The sequence below is a fragment of the Aythya ferina genome (genome assembly GCF_964211825.1).
Source record: "Aythya ferina genome assembly, chromosome: 11".
Lineage (NCBI taxonomy): Eukaryota > Metazoa > Chordata > Aves > Anseriformes > Anatidae > Aythya > Aythya ferina.
In genome coordinates this window covers 21,929,495-21,941,617 of record NC_140307.1, presented here as the reverse complement: position 1 = coordinate 21,941,617, position 12,123 = coordinate 21,929,495, and the positions used below count along the sequence as shown (strand labels likewise).

At 40.2% G+C, this 12,123-nt stretch overlaps 2 protein-coding genes across 2 annotated transcripts in view; one reads left to right on the top strand and one right to left on the bottom strand.

Annotated features, from left to right (window-relative positions):
• The window catches only part of GLDN (gliomedin), a 135,260-nt gene that overhangs the window by 27,363 nt on the left and 95,774 nt on the right, over positions 1-12,123 (top strand). The gene's annotated exons all lie outside the window — the stretch shown is intronic.
• TNFAIP8L3 (TNF alpha induced protein 8 like 3) overlaps positions 1-12,123 on the bottom strand; it is a 45,907-nt gene that overhangs the window by 32,900 nt on the left and 884 nt on the right. The window lies entirely within an intron of this gene.

Genomic DNA, 12,123 nt, shown 5'->3' with positions numbered 1-12,123 from the left:
TCCCAGCCATAAGGCTCCTCAGAGGCCAGAGTGGGGAGGCAGAGATTAATCCCCACCAGCAGGGTGCAATTTTGATGGCAGAAAAATGGTCTGTAACATTCTCTTCTTCTCCAGAGCTGTTATTCCAAATGTACCTCTTGAGAGATGAAGAACCTACCCCTTATTTAGGTCTAATGACTTCTTAAAAAGTACTTAAACCTTGTCTTAAACATCTGATTTAAACTATGTGCATCTCCCAGGGTACGCTCATTATTAGAGTAAAAAATGTGAATCAACAGGAGAATGGCTTCCATTTTGCAGAGCACTCTTTAATTACTAAGCTGCTTCTGATGTTTTATGTGTTTTTATGAAGGAGATTGCTTTTATATTGTTTACTGTATTCCTCTCTAGACTTTAATATGAAAAGCAAAATAAAGAACTATTGAAGCCCATGACTTGGAATTACTTAGTTTTTCTTCTACATATAGCATTTCGGTAGTTGAAGAAATCACTTTTGCTCACTCTAGGGGAGGCAAAAATAAAAGGCCTACCTATACTCTGTCACATGCTGTCCATAAAAAATATTTTTAGCCTCAAAAATTTTTAGACCAAGCCAAGTTTCAAACCAAATGAATCAAAGCAGATAGTTATAAAGCTTTCAACAACCAAAGTTGTGAGTCTTTAAGTTCTGTGATGTCATGTGTATTTTTATGACTTTCATGGTAAAGAAGCAGTATTGGTTTAAAAGAAAGCTAAGTACCTATTTAAAGATTCACTTTCAACCTCTTTAATAACATATGAACAGAATTGTCCTTTGGTCACTGATAAACTGACTAAGAGGTGTCAGCTGTCCCTAAATTATAAACCCTATTAGGAAACATAACTACTGCTTTATCTTCTGTAGAAGTGAGGGAAGAAATGAACCATTCCACAACTAGTGTTTAATATAACTGCACATATGCTATCTGAATTTCCTTCAAATGTGGCTATGAGGAAAAAGGAAATCAATAAATGTAGAAAAGCTGTTTCAGTGATGAGTATATAATCAAAAACCCTCCTATAGTTGTGGCTGCCTGCACTGGTTATTTGGTATGTCTAGTCAAACTTCATGGTGCAAAACCAGAGGCGTTTCGTGTGTAGCTTTTTACTTCTTTGTCACTGACTACAGTAACTTCAAGGAATTAAGGAAATAATTCAAGTAATTCTATTCAATATTTTTCACATTTTCATAGAACAGTGGTTTCCCAATTACCCTAAACTCCCTTCCTGCACATTGCTGTCTTAGTATTGCTCAGCTGTTGCTAAGGCAATATTTTTCTAGAGAAGAACCAAAAGATGATTACACAGAGCTCTAAGCAAGGCAGAGCAACTGTTACTTGTCTTCTGTGTATGGATGGGAAAGCATGGACATGGTTCTTGTGGGGATTTCGAAGCTGCACAGATCTGAAGATATGAACATGATATGATTTTACAACCTTTCTGTTGTGCTGGAACATGTAAATGGGGAAGAGATGCTGTGTGGGGCTGCCCCAGGGCAGAGCTGTGCTCTTCCTGCCTGCTGGGTAGGACCAGGTATCCTCCTCTGTGCTGGCAGGTCACTTGCAAGATGCTCCTGACTGGGGACAAAGGAGGGTGGGTCTGGCATTTGAGGTACATGATCCAGCAAGATACCCTGGTGCAAGGTAAGGACCCTGTTTCCAATCACCCTTGTGTTGGACGAGTGGGAGACAGAGAGTAGCTTCTTTGGTCTCGGTGCTTGACAATGCTATACGTGCGCGCTAAACTTTGCTAACCTGTCAGGAGTCACATCTACTCCAAACTCAGTCTCAGGCAAAGAAAAACCACAAAGATAAGGCAGTCTCCAAAGTAAGAGTGAGGGACTCCTCTCTGCTGAAGGCAAAGACTAGTTGTCAGGGTGACTGCTGGCCCTACAAGGGGCAGATTGAGCTGATACTTGTTTGGTTCAGCTCAGCCAGGTCAGTGGTAGAGAGAAAAAGTGGGTGCAGCTGCTATACTGGTGTTCTGGTGAACCTGCTCCTCCTTGACAACTTCCCTGCTTCACCACCTTTCCTTAGTACATCCCTTGTGTCTGTCTTTACTCTCCTCATCTTGATGGCAAAAGAATTTTGCTTCCATAAGCATCTCTTGCCTGCACTGCTTCTTAGCAGCTGCTGAAAGTTTCTGCTTGCTTCCTGGAGGCAACTTCTGAATCCTCTCACAATATCTATTCAGTCAAACTTTTTCATTAAAACACTTAAGAATATGTTGGTAAACGTGGGAGTGGTTCTGCTCTGCTTTTCTTTATTCCTTGTAATTAACCTATGTCACTAGAAAGCAGTGTCCTCCTTTGACCTCATTTGATCAGTGACAGCCACAGGCTGCTGTCTGCAGAGAAATGTAATTCTGCCCCTGGACCTTCTGTTCGAGCCCAGTGATCTGATCTTATGGGGTAAGAGTGTGCTGTTTCTTCAAGTAGGTGTTCAGGAATGCATTCTGGAAGTAAGAGCAAAGCTGCTGTTTTCTGTGGAGGTATCATTGTATTCTCATTTTCTAGCAAACGTCTTATTTATCTGCTCCAATATTTCAAGATCAAACTTTCCTTTACTTGACATGCCTTGTTAATCAGGATGATGCCTATCTCATTTGCAAGCCCACTGTCTGGGTTGTTTGTTTGCCACAGGAGGCAGGTTAGTTCTGGCACAGCAGATCTGTTTCTAATACCTCTAATTAAGACAAGACGATATCCTACTCCCATCAGTTTTCCCTTTCATAGAGGGAACAGTATTTATCCTATTTCATAGTGGCAGAAATCATAAATCCAAGAATTTTTGAAAAGAAATTAGTTAAGCATGAGGAATCGGGTTGAGATTGGAGGAACTGAGGTTTGTGAAAGTAGTGTATTGGCTGATGTACATGTACAAGGGAAATCACAGAATCACAGAATTGAAGGGGTTGGAAGGGACCTCAAAAGATCATCAGGTCCAATCCCCCTGCCAAAGCAGGTTTCTTAAAGCAGGCTGCCCAGGTAGGCATTCAGATGGGCCTTGAATATGTCCAGAGAAGGAGACTCCACAATCTCCCTAGGCAGCCTGTCCCAGTACTCCGTCACCCTCACCATGAAGTTCTTTTGCATGTTGGTGCAGAACTTCCTGTGCTCTATCTTGTGGCCATGACTCCTTGTCCTGTCCCTGCAAACCACTGAAAAGAGGTTGGCCAAATCCCTCTGTCTCCCACACCTCAGGTATGTATACACATTGATGAGATCCCCTCTCAGTCTTCTTTTCTCCAGGCTGAACAGACCCAGGTCTCTTAGCCTTTCCTCATAGGGAAGATGCTTCAGGCCCTGTATCGTCTTTGTGGCCCTCCGCTGGACTCTTTCCAGGAGATCCCTGTCTTTTTGTATCGGGGAGCCCAGAACTGAACACAGTACTCCACGTGAGGCCTGAATGCGATCAAATGAGATCAGTAAGGCTAGAAAGTTGTGGATATTTGGAGAAGGAACACAAAATGTTAGCTCAAGAGGCAAGGATGGGCAAAAAACGAAAAGCAAAAAAGATTCCAGAGGTCGGAAGTTAAAGAAAATATCCAAAAAGTTGTTTTTCCATTTGTACAAAGGACTTAACCTCTTCAGTAGCATGTGGCAGTCAAAGGGAGGGTGTAAGGTGGCTTTTGACCTTCCTTCCCTTCTGCGTGCATTAGCAGGCTGCATGTGCTGAGCTTTATTTCAAGCCCTGTATATCCTCCCAGGGAGCAGTTCCATTCACTGTTGTTCATGTAGTCAAAACATCCCCTTTTACTGGTACAAGCTATTGCAGGTAGCAATTTTAACATTGAAAGCATTTACTTTCTAACTGTTCTTTAATACATTTTTAAACACTTAGCACTGTGCAAAATCAGCAAAACTTTCTTGTAAGCTTGTTGGGCTAGATAACAACCCATTGAAAAGAAACCTAATTCACAATCTGGAAATAGTCCGCTGGGCTGCAAGAGTGTACTGGCTGATTAGCAACTGAGTGCTGGGACTGCTCTAAGCCCTTAGGAATCTGATTCAATCCAAAATTTAATGTTTGAATCATGGAATTATGCTGAACACTGGTATTCATCTGTCCTTAAAAAAGATGATTTGTTCTTGGCTTTCCTTCAATTCTGTATGACTTCTGTAAAGGAAGTACTCTGTGGAGAAATACCAGTGGTGGCTGTTTTGGATGAACATATTGGTCTCTTCTTGGAGAAAGCAGGGAGCTGGCAAGAGTGAAATCTCAGATATATCTGCTCTGAGGATACAAAGTGCTATGTCATTCCTTCTTATGCAGGATGATACCTGACATCAACCTTTAAGAACTGACATGAAAATACACTTTCACAAACAAATACAGGTGAGGAAAAAGCCTGAGCCTGGCTAGGAGTTCTCTCTGGCTAGATTTACATGATAGAAGCTGGCTTCTGATAGAGAACAACTGCTGAACAAACATTTCCTTTTTTACTGTTACAGCACCTGGTATATTTAAAGGGCACCAACTAGTCCAAGTTGGTAAGAAAGGGCATACTGGCATTCCACAGAGTTCATGGAAGTAGTCTTCACGTATATTTAGGCTTGTGAACTTTTTATTCCATTCCTAAATCTGTAATCCAAGCTAATATTTTCCCCTCACTAATTCAATAAAGAATTCTAAGAAATCCAGTAGCTGCATGTCGTGACTGTACTGGTTATTTTTGCATCTATGGTTAATAGTCTCCACTGTTAGGAGAAGCTTTTAAAGAAAAGATGCATCAAAATAGTAATGAGTATCAAAATAATGAGACACCAACTATAACTTGCTTTGAAGTGACCACAAAGATAATTTGTGATACCTCTTGCCTACTTCCCTCTGTTTTAAGAGTGAGGGAGAAATAGTGCACAAATATACAAAGTTTAAAATTAAATGCAAGCAAACAAAAAGCATTGACATTTGTCTGACATAACACTGTGGTACAAAGTTTTTATTGGAAACATCCTCTGAAAGTTCGTCGTCTTTAAAATAAATAACCTCCCGAAGAACCTCACTTTCAAAAGTCCAAGAAACGTGCAATTCTTTGATCTGCATCTGTCAGTGATTTCACCACATAAATTAAATGCTGTAGAAATTAAGGAAAACTATTTGGAGAGAAAACAGTGACACAGTAATAGTGTTAATATATGTCTTCAAAGAGAGGATTTTTTTTTCCCTGTAACACAAGCTGCTTGGATAAACAAAATTAATGCCAGAAATAAAATGTTTGTTGGTGGTAATTAGGTGTTCTGCTAATTTATACTGTTTGTGTTTCATAAGATTACATTTCATATTAAACAGCACCAGTAAGAAGACCAAAGGAATGTCTTTATGGCAAAATATCATAGGTTGAAATAATCTTCCATCTGTTATTATGCTGATGGATGTTAGTCAAACCTCGGCTAGGGAGGCTAGACAGCATACCAAACTTTGACAGACAGCAGAATCTCTACCAAGGAGGAATTAATGCCCACTGGAAAGGACAGAGAAGTAACTTTTACTCTTTGCAGTCTATTTCATTTAAGATGGCTGCCTTTAAGAATAGAAAATCATTGGCTACCAGGCAGGGCCTGAGCTCAGCTTGGCTTCTCAAGAGGAAGTTTTATACCACAGACCCAAATCATAATTACCGCAGCAACTTTGTCCCAGCTTTCCACAGGTCTCCCTGAACTAAACTTCTGTCAGCTTATAAGATGCTGACAGAAGCTAACTGACAAAGAGATTTCTGCGGGGAAATGGCAAATAACTCAACTCTGACTGGGCAAGGCTCCAAACCCTGGTTGTAGCCCAAGGTAGCTGCTCTGAGAGAGGCCCACAAGCAACCCACCAGCCTGGACACCTACAAGTGGTGCACCAGAAGTCACTGTCATGGCAAAGGCTGCAGCCTGCTCTGACCACTGGGTCTACATCTGTAAGTAAACTGGGACAGAACCTGTAGTACACACTAGAGTACGGCCATCTGGATGCAAGCTGAATTCTTTCCCACACTGCAAATGTTTAATTCATACTGGCCACTATTATCTTCCATCTCATGCCAGGACATTTTGTGGGAGGCTATCTGGCATGGGCTGGAACAGTGACAAAAGATATATTAATAGATGAACAGTTTAGTGTACCACTGATTGGGCCCACAGCCAGGCTTCGCTTAGCTTATGAGAAAAGACAGTAAGTGCTTTTAGGAAGGTAGAGGGTTCACCTACTTTCCTGGGACCTGACCGGGCCTGTCACCCCAAGTGATACCAAGTAAAATGCAAACAGCCAAATGGCTTTTCAGGAAGGCCAAGTCTTTAGAACTCCCTCCCACCTAGGCTGATGTACTTGTGAATCCACCTGGCCTACCATCTTCCTTTTTACCTAGGGCTTATAGCTTTGTTCTTTTTTCTTTCTTTACCAAAAAAAAAAAAAAAAAAAAAAAAAAAAAAAAAAAAAAAGTGACCTACTCTTCCTGCCATGACTTTTTAGACTTTGGTGTAGATGCAAAGAAAGATGAAAGACACATCTCTTCAAAGTATGAGTTATTTTTGAGGAGATATGTATATAGCTTTATACAGCACATATGCTATTGCCAAAATGTCCTATGAAATGAAACCCACTGTCATTCCAGGCTTTTGGCAGAGCAGACAGGAATAACCACTGACTTCTGTGACAGGGTACAGCTTCATATTCCCATCTATGAACTGGTGTCAAATGTTTGCTCCAAGGTTTGTCCATATCCACTTTATTTTATTTTATTTTATTTTATTTTATTTTATTTTATTTTATTTTATTTTATTTTATTTTATTTTATTTTATTTTATTTTTTAAAGTAGAGACTTTCTGTTCAGACTGCTAGAAACATATATTTAGGTATGAACACCTCAGTTTAGGGCCCTTCATACATGTATATTCATCTAAGTGTAAAGTCTATTTCTGTGCCTGAGAAACATGAGCTGTTTGATTTGGTGAAGTCATGGCTGGCTTTTGTCTGCCATTTGTGTGTCTGTTTGGCACTAGCATGCTCTGCCCTGAAAGTAAGTAATTCTGATGAAGAATCTCAAATATTTATTTAGTAAGATAACATGAGATCCTTTATGTACCCGTTCTCACTGCCCGAGAGTCAGTCTGCTTCATGGTGACTGGTCCTTCTGAGACCGCATGGTTCGATATGCCATCCTGCCAAATGTAGGAGGAAAATCTTGAAGATCTTTGTTTTTCATTTTTGGTAAGTGCAGGAAGGATGAGTTTTTCTTAAGGTACAAATTCCATACTGGAGCACATCAAAGCTACTGAAAAAGGGTATTATTTCATATGCTATCCACTGCTGCTGCTTAGCAGCCTGGTCCACAGATGCTCAAGCAGGTGACCTTTGGTTTCAGTGAAGTGTTTCATGAAGTTCGTATTTCCACTTGATTTTAAAAAACAGAAGCCTGAACAGGTTGACCTACTCAACCGTGTTGTCTATTCAGCTTAACAAAAATAGGATTATTTGTGGTTTGTACTAATGTACTAGAACACAGCACGAGTGGATTCTTGCCTTTTGAAGGTGTTTGTTTGTTTGTTTGTTTGTTTTCCCAGTTTGATAAGGCACCCAGTCTGACAGTCATTTTGCTAAGGAGGGGTCTGTATGTAAATCCCAGAAAGCCCATGTTTTTCCTGGAGGGAAGAGTAGAATGGTTCGAGAAAACTTACCCAGTCAGGCTCTCAGGTCATGCGCCTGCCCTGGCTGCTCCTCTTTCGTGGGAATTGCCTTATGACCCTGAGGTGTCTCTTGCCTGCTCTATCTTGTATCTGAGTGTCTCTGCTACGCTTGCCTTAGTTGGCAGTTTGATCTAAGCTCTTTAAGAAGGATTAGGGTATGGGACCCTCAGACATGCTAGTTCTTCTCTGTCCATCTCTTTTCAACTAGCTTTTTTTCTTTTTCAGCAGAAGGGAAGGGAGAGAGAGTCCTTTGTTAGCTGGTAGAAAGCACTTAATTCAGAAGCATTCAGTAGAGTCTGCAGCTTCTACTAAAAATAGTGAGTTTTGTTTTGTTTTGTTTTTTCTAGCTTCAAAACTTACAACATGCTGCTATCTACCACTTCTGCTTGCTTGTCTAAAGTCCAGTAAATTTTTTGGCATATGTGACTTGGACCTTTTACATAAAAAGTGAAACATTTTCTTAAAATTCTCCCTATTCAAAGACACAGGCATTCCCTCAGGCAAAGGATACTTTGTCACGATTTAAATGTAAAATAAAATAAAATGACCAGCAAGATACTGTGAAGAGAATTACAAAATGCCTATTTGCACTTATGCGATGTCTTCAACAGTTTTTGCATAGTGCCACATATCTTATGGAACTCTCTAATTAATCTTCTGTTTACAAGGGTATATTATATTAACACTTCAATGGCATTTAGCTGTGTAAAATGGTGTTAAAATATGCAAAAGGCTCAAAAGATAAATATCACAAATGTACAGACAGTTTACATACCATGATAAATTATTTCCAGAAAGCATTATTTTCTAAGCATTGTGAATCAAATAATATTACAGGTCCAAAAACATTATTCACGTCTGTTGTGGCTGTTTTACAGCATTAAGTAATGTTTAAATCTGTTGTTGTTTTTACTAAGAGCATGTTTATTCATCAGGGTAGAGTTCAGATAATTGATCAAATTTAAAATGTGTTAATCTTTTTGCGCTGGGAGTCACAGGGTAAGATCTTGGCCCTGCTGAAGAATATAAAACTCCCACTTTCTTTATGGATGCCAGGCTGGTGATAAGGTTGTTTTCATCTTGTTCTCCCTGGCATCGCACAAACCTGTAGGCTCCACAGTGTTAATGTTCCAAAAAAAATCCTATCACCACTTTAGAGCTCTACTTGGAGCACAAGTTGCTCTTTTTCCTAGGACAAATTTCTCTTGACTTCAGTGGGAAAGAAGGCACTGGCAACAGTTCATTCTCTGGGATAAGGTAAATTTATTAAAAATAAAAAAAATATATTGGTTCAGAGACAATACAGGTACTTAAGCATCTAGATATCATATGCTACTGTAGCATAATAGTTCATTAAATAAGCATGGAAACCTATGTTCTGACCTAGTAGCTTGTAGAAAGGCTTAAAGCAATATTGCATTAGAACTATATGGCAGAATTCCTGCCTGTTTTAGCTGAGGAACCTAGGACAATGCACTCCAAATGAAGGTCTGTTGCCTTTCACTTGCATGGAGAATTCTCAAAGCCACTGCTAAATCATTGCTGCTGGAGATGACCTGGATTTTTGTGAAATGTTAGTTTAAAAGATGGCACAGAGAATCATACTTTCATGTGGCAGGGTGCCTGTGAAAGAACTAGAAAAAAAATCCACTGCTCTTCTGAAGAACTTTTTTTAAAAACAAAAACAAAAACAAAACAAACAAAAAAACCACACCTCTGAATAGGTGGACATAAAATGTGAACAATGTTCTGTTCTAGGATTACTCATTCATATTCTGAAAGCTTATATTTAGGACAAGAAACACTACTGTCACAGAATAAAATTTGAGAAACTTTACCAAAGGTAGTGCTAGTAAGCATATATATATTTTTTTCTTATTTTTAATTACAAGGTACAGATTCTGGAAAGAAAAAAAAATCATGAAGATCTGTTTATTTTTTATTTATTTATTTATTTATTTTTAACTAGGGGTCAACTCATGAGTAATTTTTTGAGGGGGAAAAATGTGATCTTTGGCTATACAGCCAACTCAATACAAAGCAGTAATGGATGGGTGTGAGGAGTCTGGTCTGATGGAAGCCAAGGTTGTGGAGCTGAATGTTCTTGTGTGCTGAGGTGTGGGGTTTTTGGTTTTGTGGTGTTTTTAAGTACAGCTAGTATTTTAAGATACTCACATATAAGGAACATTTTGCTTGCACCAAAGAAATATAAAGATGCTATCATGACAACAGATTCAGAAGACATGAAAAAATACTTCTGCTTCCTTGGAGACTTAGCTTTAAGTGGGCTATTAAAGGAAATGAGGCTGCTGGGATCTCAGAGCAAGACTCCAGCTGGCTCTTGGAAGTCAAGCACGTGTGGCAGATGGTAGGGGTGCGCAAGGAACCTTGCTGTCCTGTCCTGTTCACGCTGCCCATGTCCCAGCAATGGTAGAGGGGCTGTTCCAGCAGGACAGAGCAGAAAGCTCAGTACGTACTGTAGGAGGAATGCAAGCCCTTAAGTGGGATGGATGTGCTTTTAAACATCTGTATTGCATTAGCATCGTGAAGCCCTAGAGAGAAATTACCGTACTGGGTTTGAGCAGTTGGACAACTTGAAAAGTGGGCAGTGGCCATAACAGGCTTATAGCTGTGCAAGGTGAAGTCATTGCTTTATGTACTTTAGGTGTGGAGGCTGGTTAAAGCAGAATAAGCTAGACGTTCAAGTTGATGTGTCACTTCCAGTACAAAACCCTAGCTGTTCCATACTCACTGCCCACAATCAGACCATTACTAGGACTTCATCTTGAATATTTATCCAAGGCTCTCTGCTTGCCCTATTAATCTGCAGGCAGAATGCCCCTGGTCACTAGGTCTGTGGGGTATGACAGTTCCCTGAGCAAGGTGGTGACTGAAACCCATGCTGCAGCCCCTCTGTTTCCGTGACTGCAGCAGTGACTGACAGCAGGATGCCTGAACACCCACGGCCAGAGAGATACAGCACTGCACATATGTCAGAGTACAGAAAAGAGACCAAATGAAATCTAAAAAAAATAAATCAGAAGGGGATGATGGGGGATACAAACAGCATGTAATAATTCTTTAGTTTAGGAAAGACTGATTGCAACCCGTTAAGACAAAACCACTAAGTTCTCACTCTGTTCCAGTTTTGTTCTACTGCATTGGCACATGCCACGTATGGCCAAAATACCAAATTTTTCTTCTCTTAGTACAAGGAAGGAAAAGGTGTAGAGGAGAACAATGAACATCAGTTCTTGGCAGCTAGCAAGTGATGACATAAAAAGCACTTATGGCAATCTATAGTTATTTTTAATTTATTTAAAAGGAAAATCTATTTGCAACAGGAGCAAGTTGTTGGCAAGAGCTATATCACATTAATTTCTCTATAAATGTAATGCTTGTAATTTACACTCTGTGCACTGCTTTGTATATTTGGATGAAAAGTGCAACTGTTGGTGGTCTTTGTTAGTACTTTCAGCATAACTGAGCTCTGTGACCATAAGAAGTTGTACAACCTCTTAATAGTCTTATTTCTTTAGATTTTGAGTAAGAAAATAAAAAACAAAATGCCAAGAACAAACACCATTAGTAGTTAAAACTGGATTGGTCTGAAGCGTATGTTAGGCTAGACAAGATGACACCTATTTATTTTATCACAGAATCGTAGGGGCTGGAAGGGCCCTATGGAGATCGAGTCCACTCCCCTTGCTGAAAGCAGGTTCCCTTTACGATTTCCTTCAGTTGTTCATCACTCCTGCATTAATAGGACAGTTAAAAGATTTCACAGATTATTTGGCACTTTTTTTTTTTTTAATGGGTTAAAATGTTTGGTGTAGAAACCTTTTTTTTTTTTTTGGAGGGGATGAGGAAGAGGAGGAGGAGATGACAGCTGGGATAAAATGACATTTTCATCACGATCTGTCTAGCTTAGATTTTTCTCAAAGATGATCTCATGATGTAGCGCAGTAACTTTCTATCTGTGTTTACAATGATCTCTATGACAGCTCCTGACACTATTCCAGTTGCGCTTGCTTGTCTCCTGCCAGTTAAACACCTTCAGAGAAGGTACCCGTGACTTCCCCTCTGGGAAGCTGGGGTCACATGTGTCCCTCCTGCTCCTCGTGCCCGTTCTCGCCCAGTGCCTGTCCTGGGCCAGCCACGTGTGACAGTACCGCAGCCCCATCCCGACGGTGGTAATGCCGCCAACTGAAGGTATGTGTGGAGGGGCAAGGGCTGGCCCTGAGCTGGTTGCCAGTGCTGGTAGCACAAACCTACTTCTATACATACAGGGCTTGAGGCAAGTTTGGCCCCATTTACTGCTTACATGGGACACCCTTTGATTACAGCACATCAGCAACGGTTTGCTGCTGCTTTGTGTAGGACTTAGGAATGTGGAAATTTGGAAATGGCAGAAAGATGTTTGTTTTTATTTTCTCCT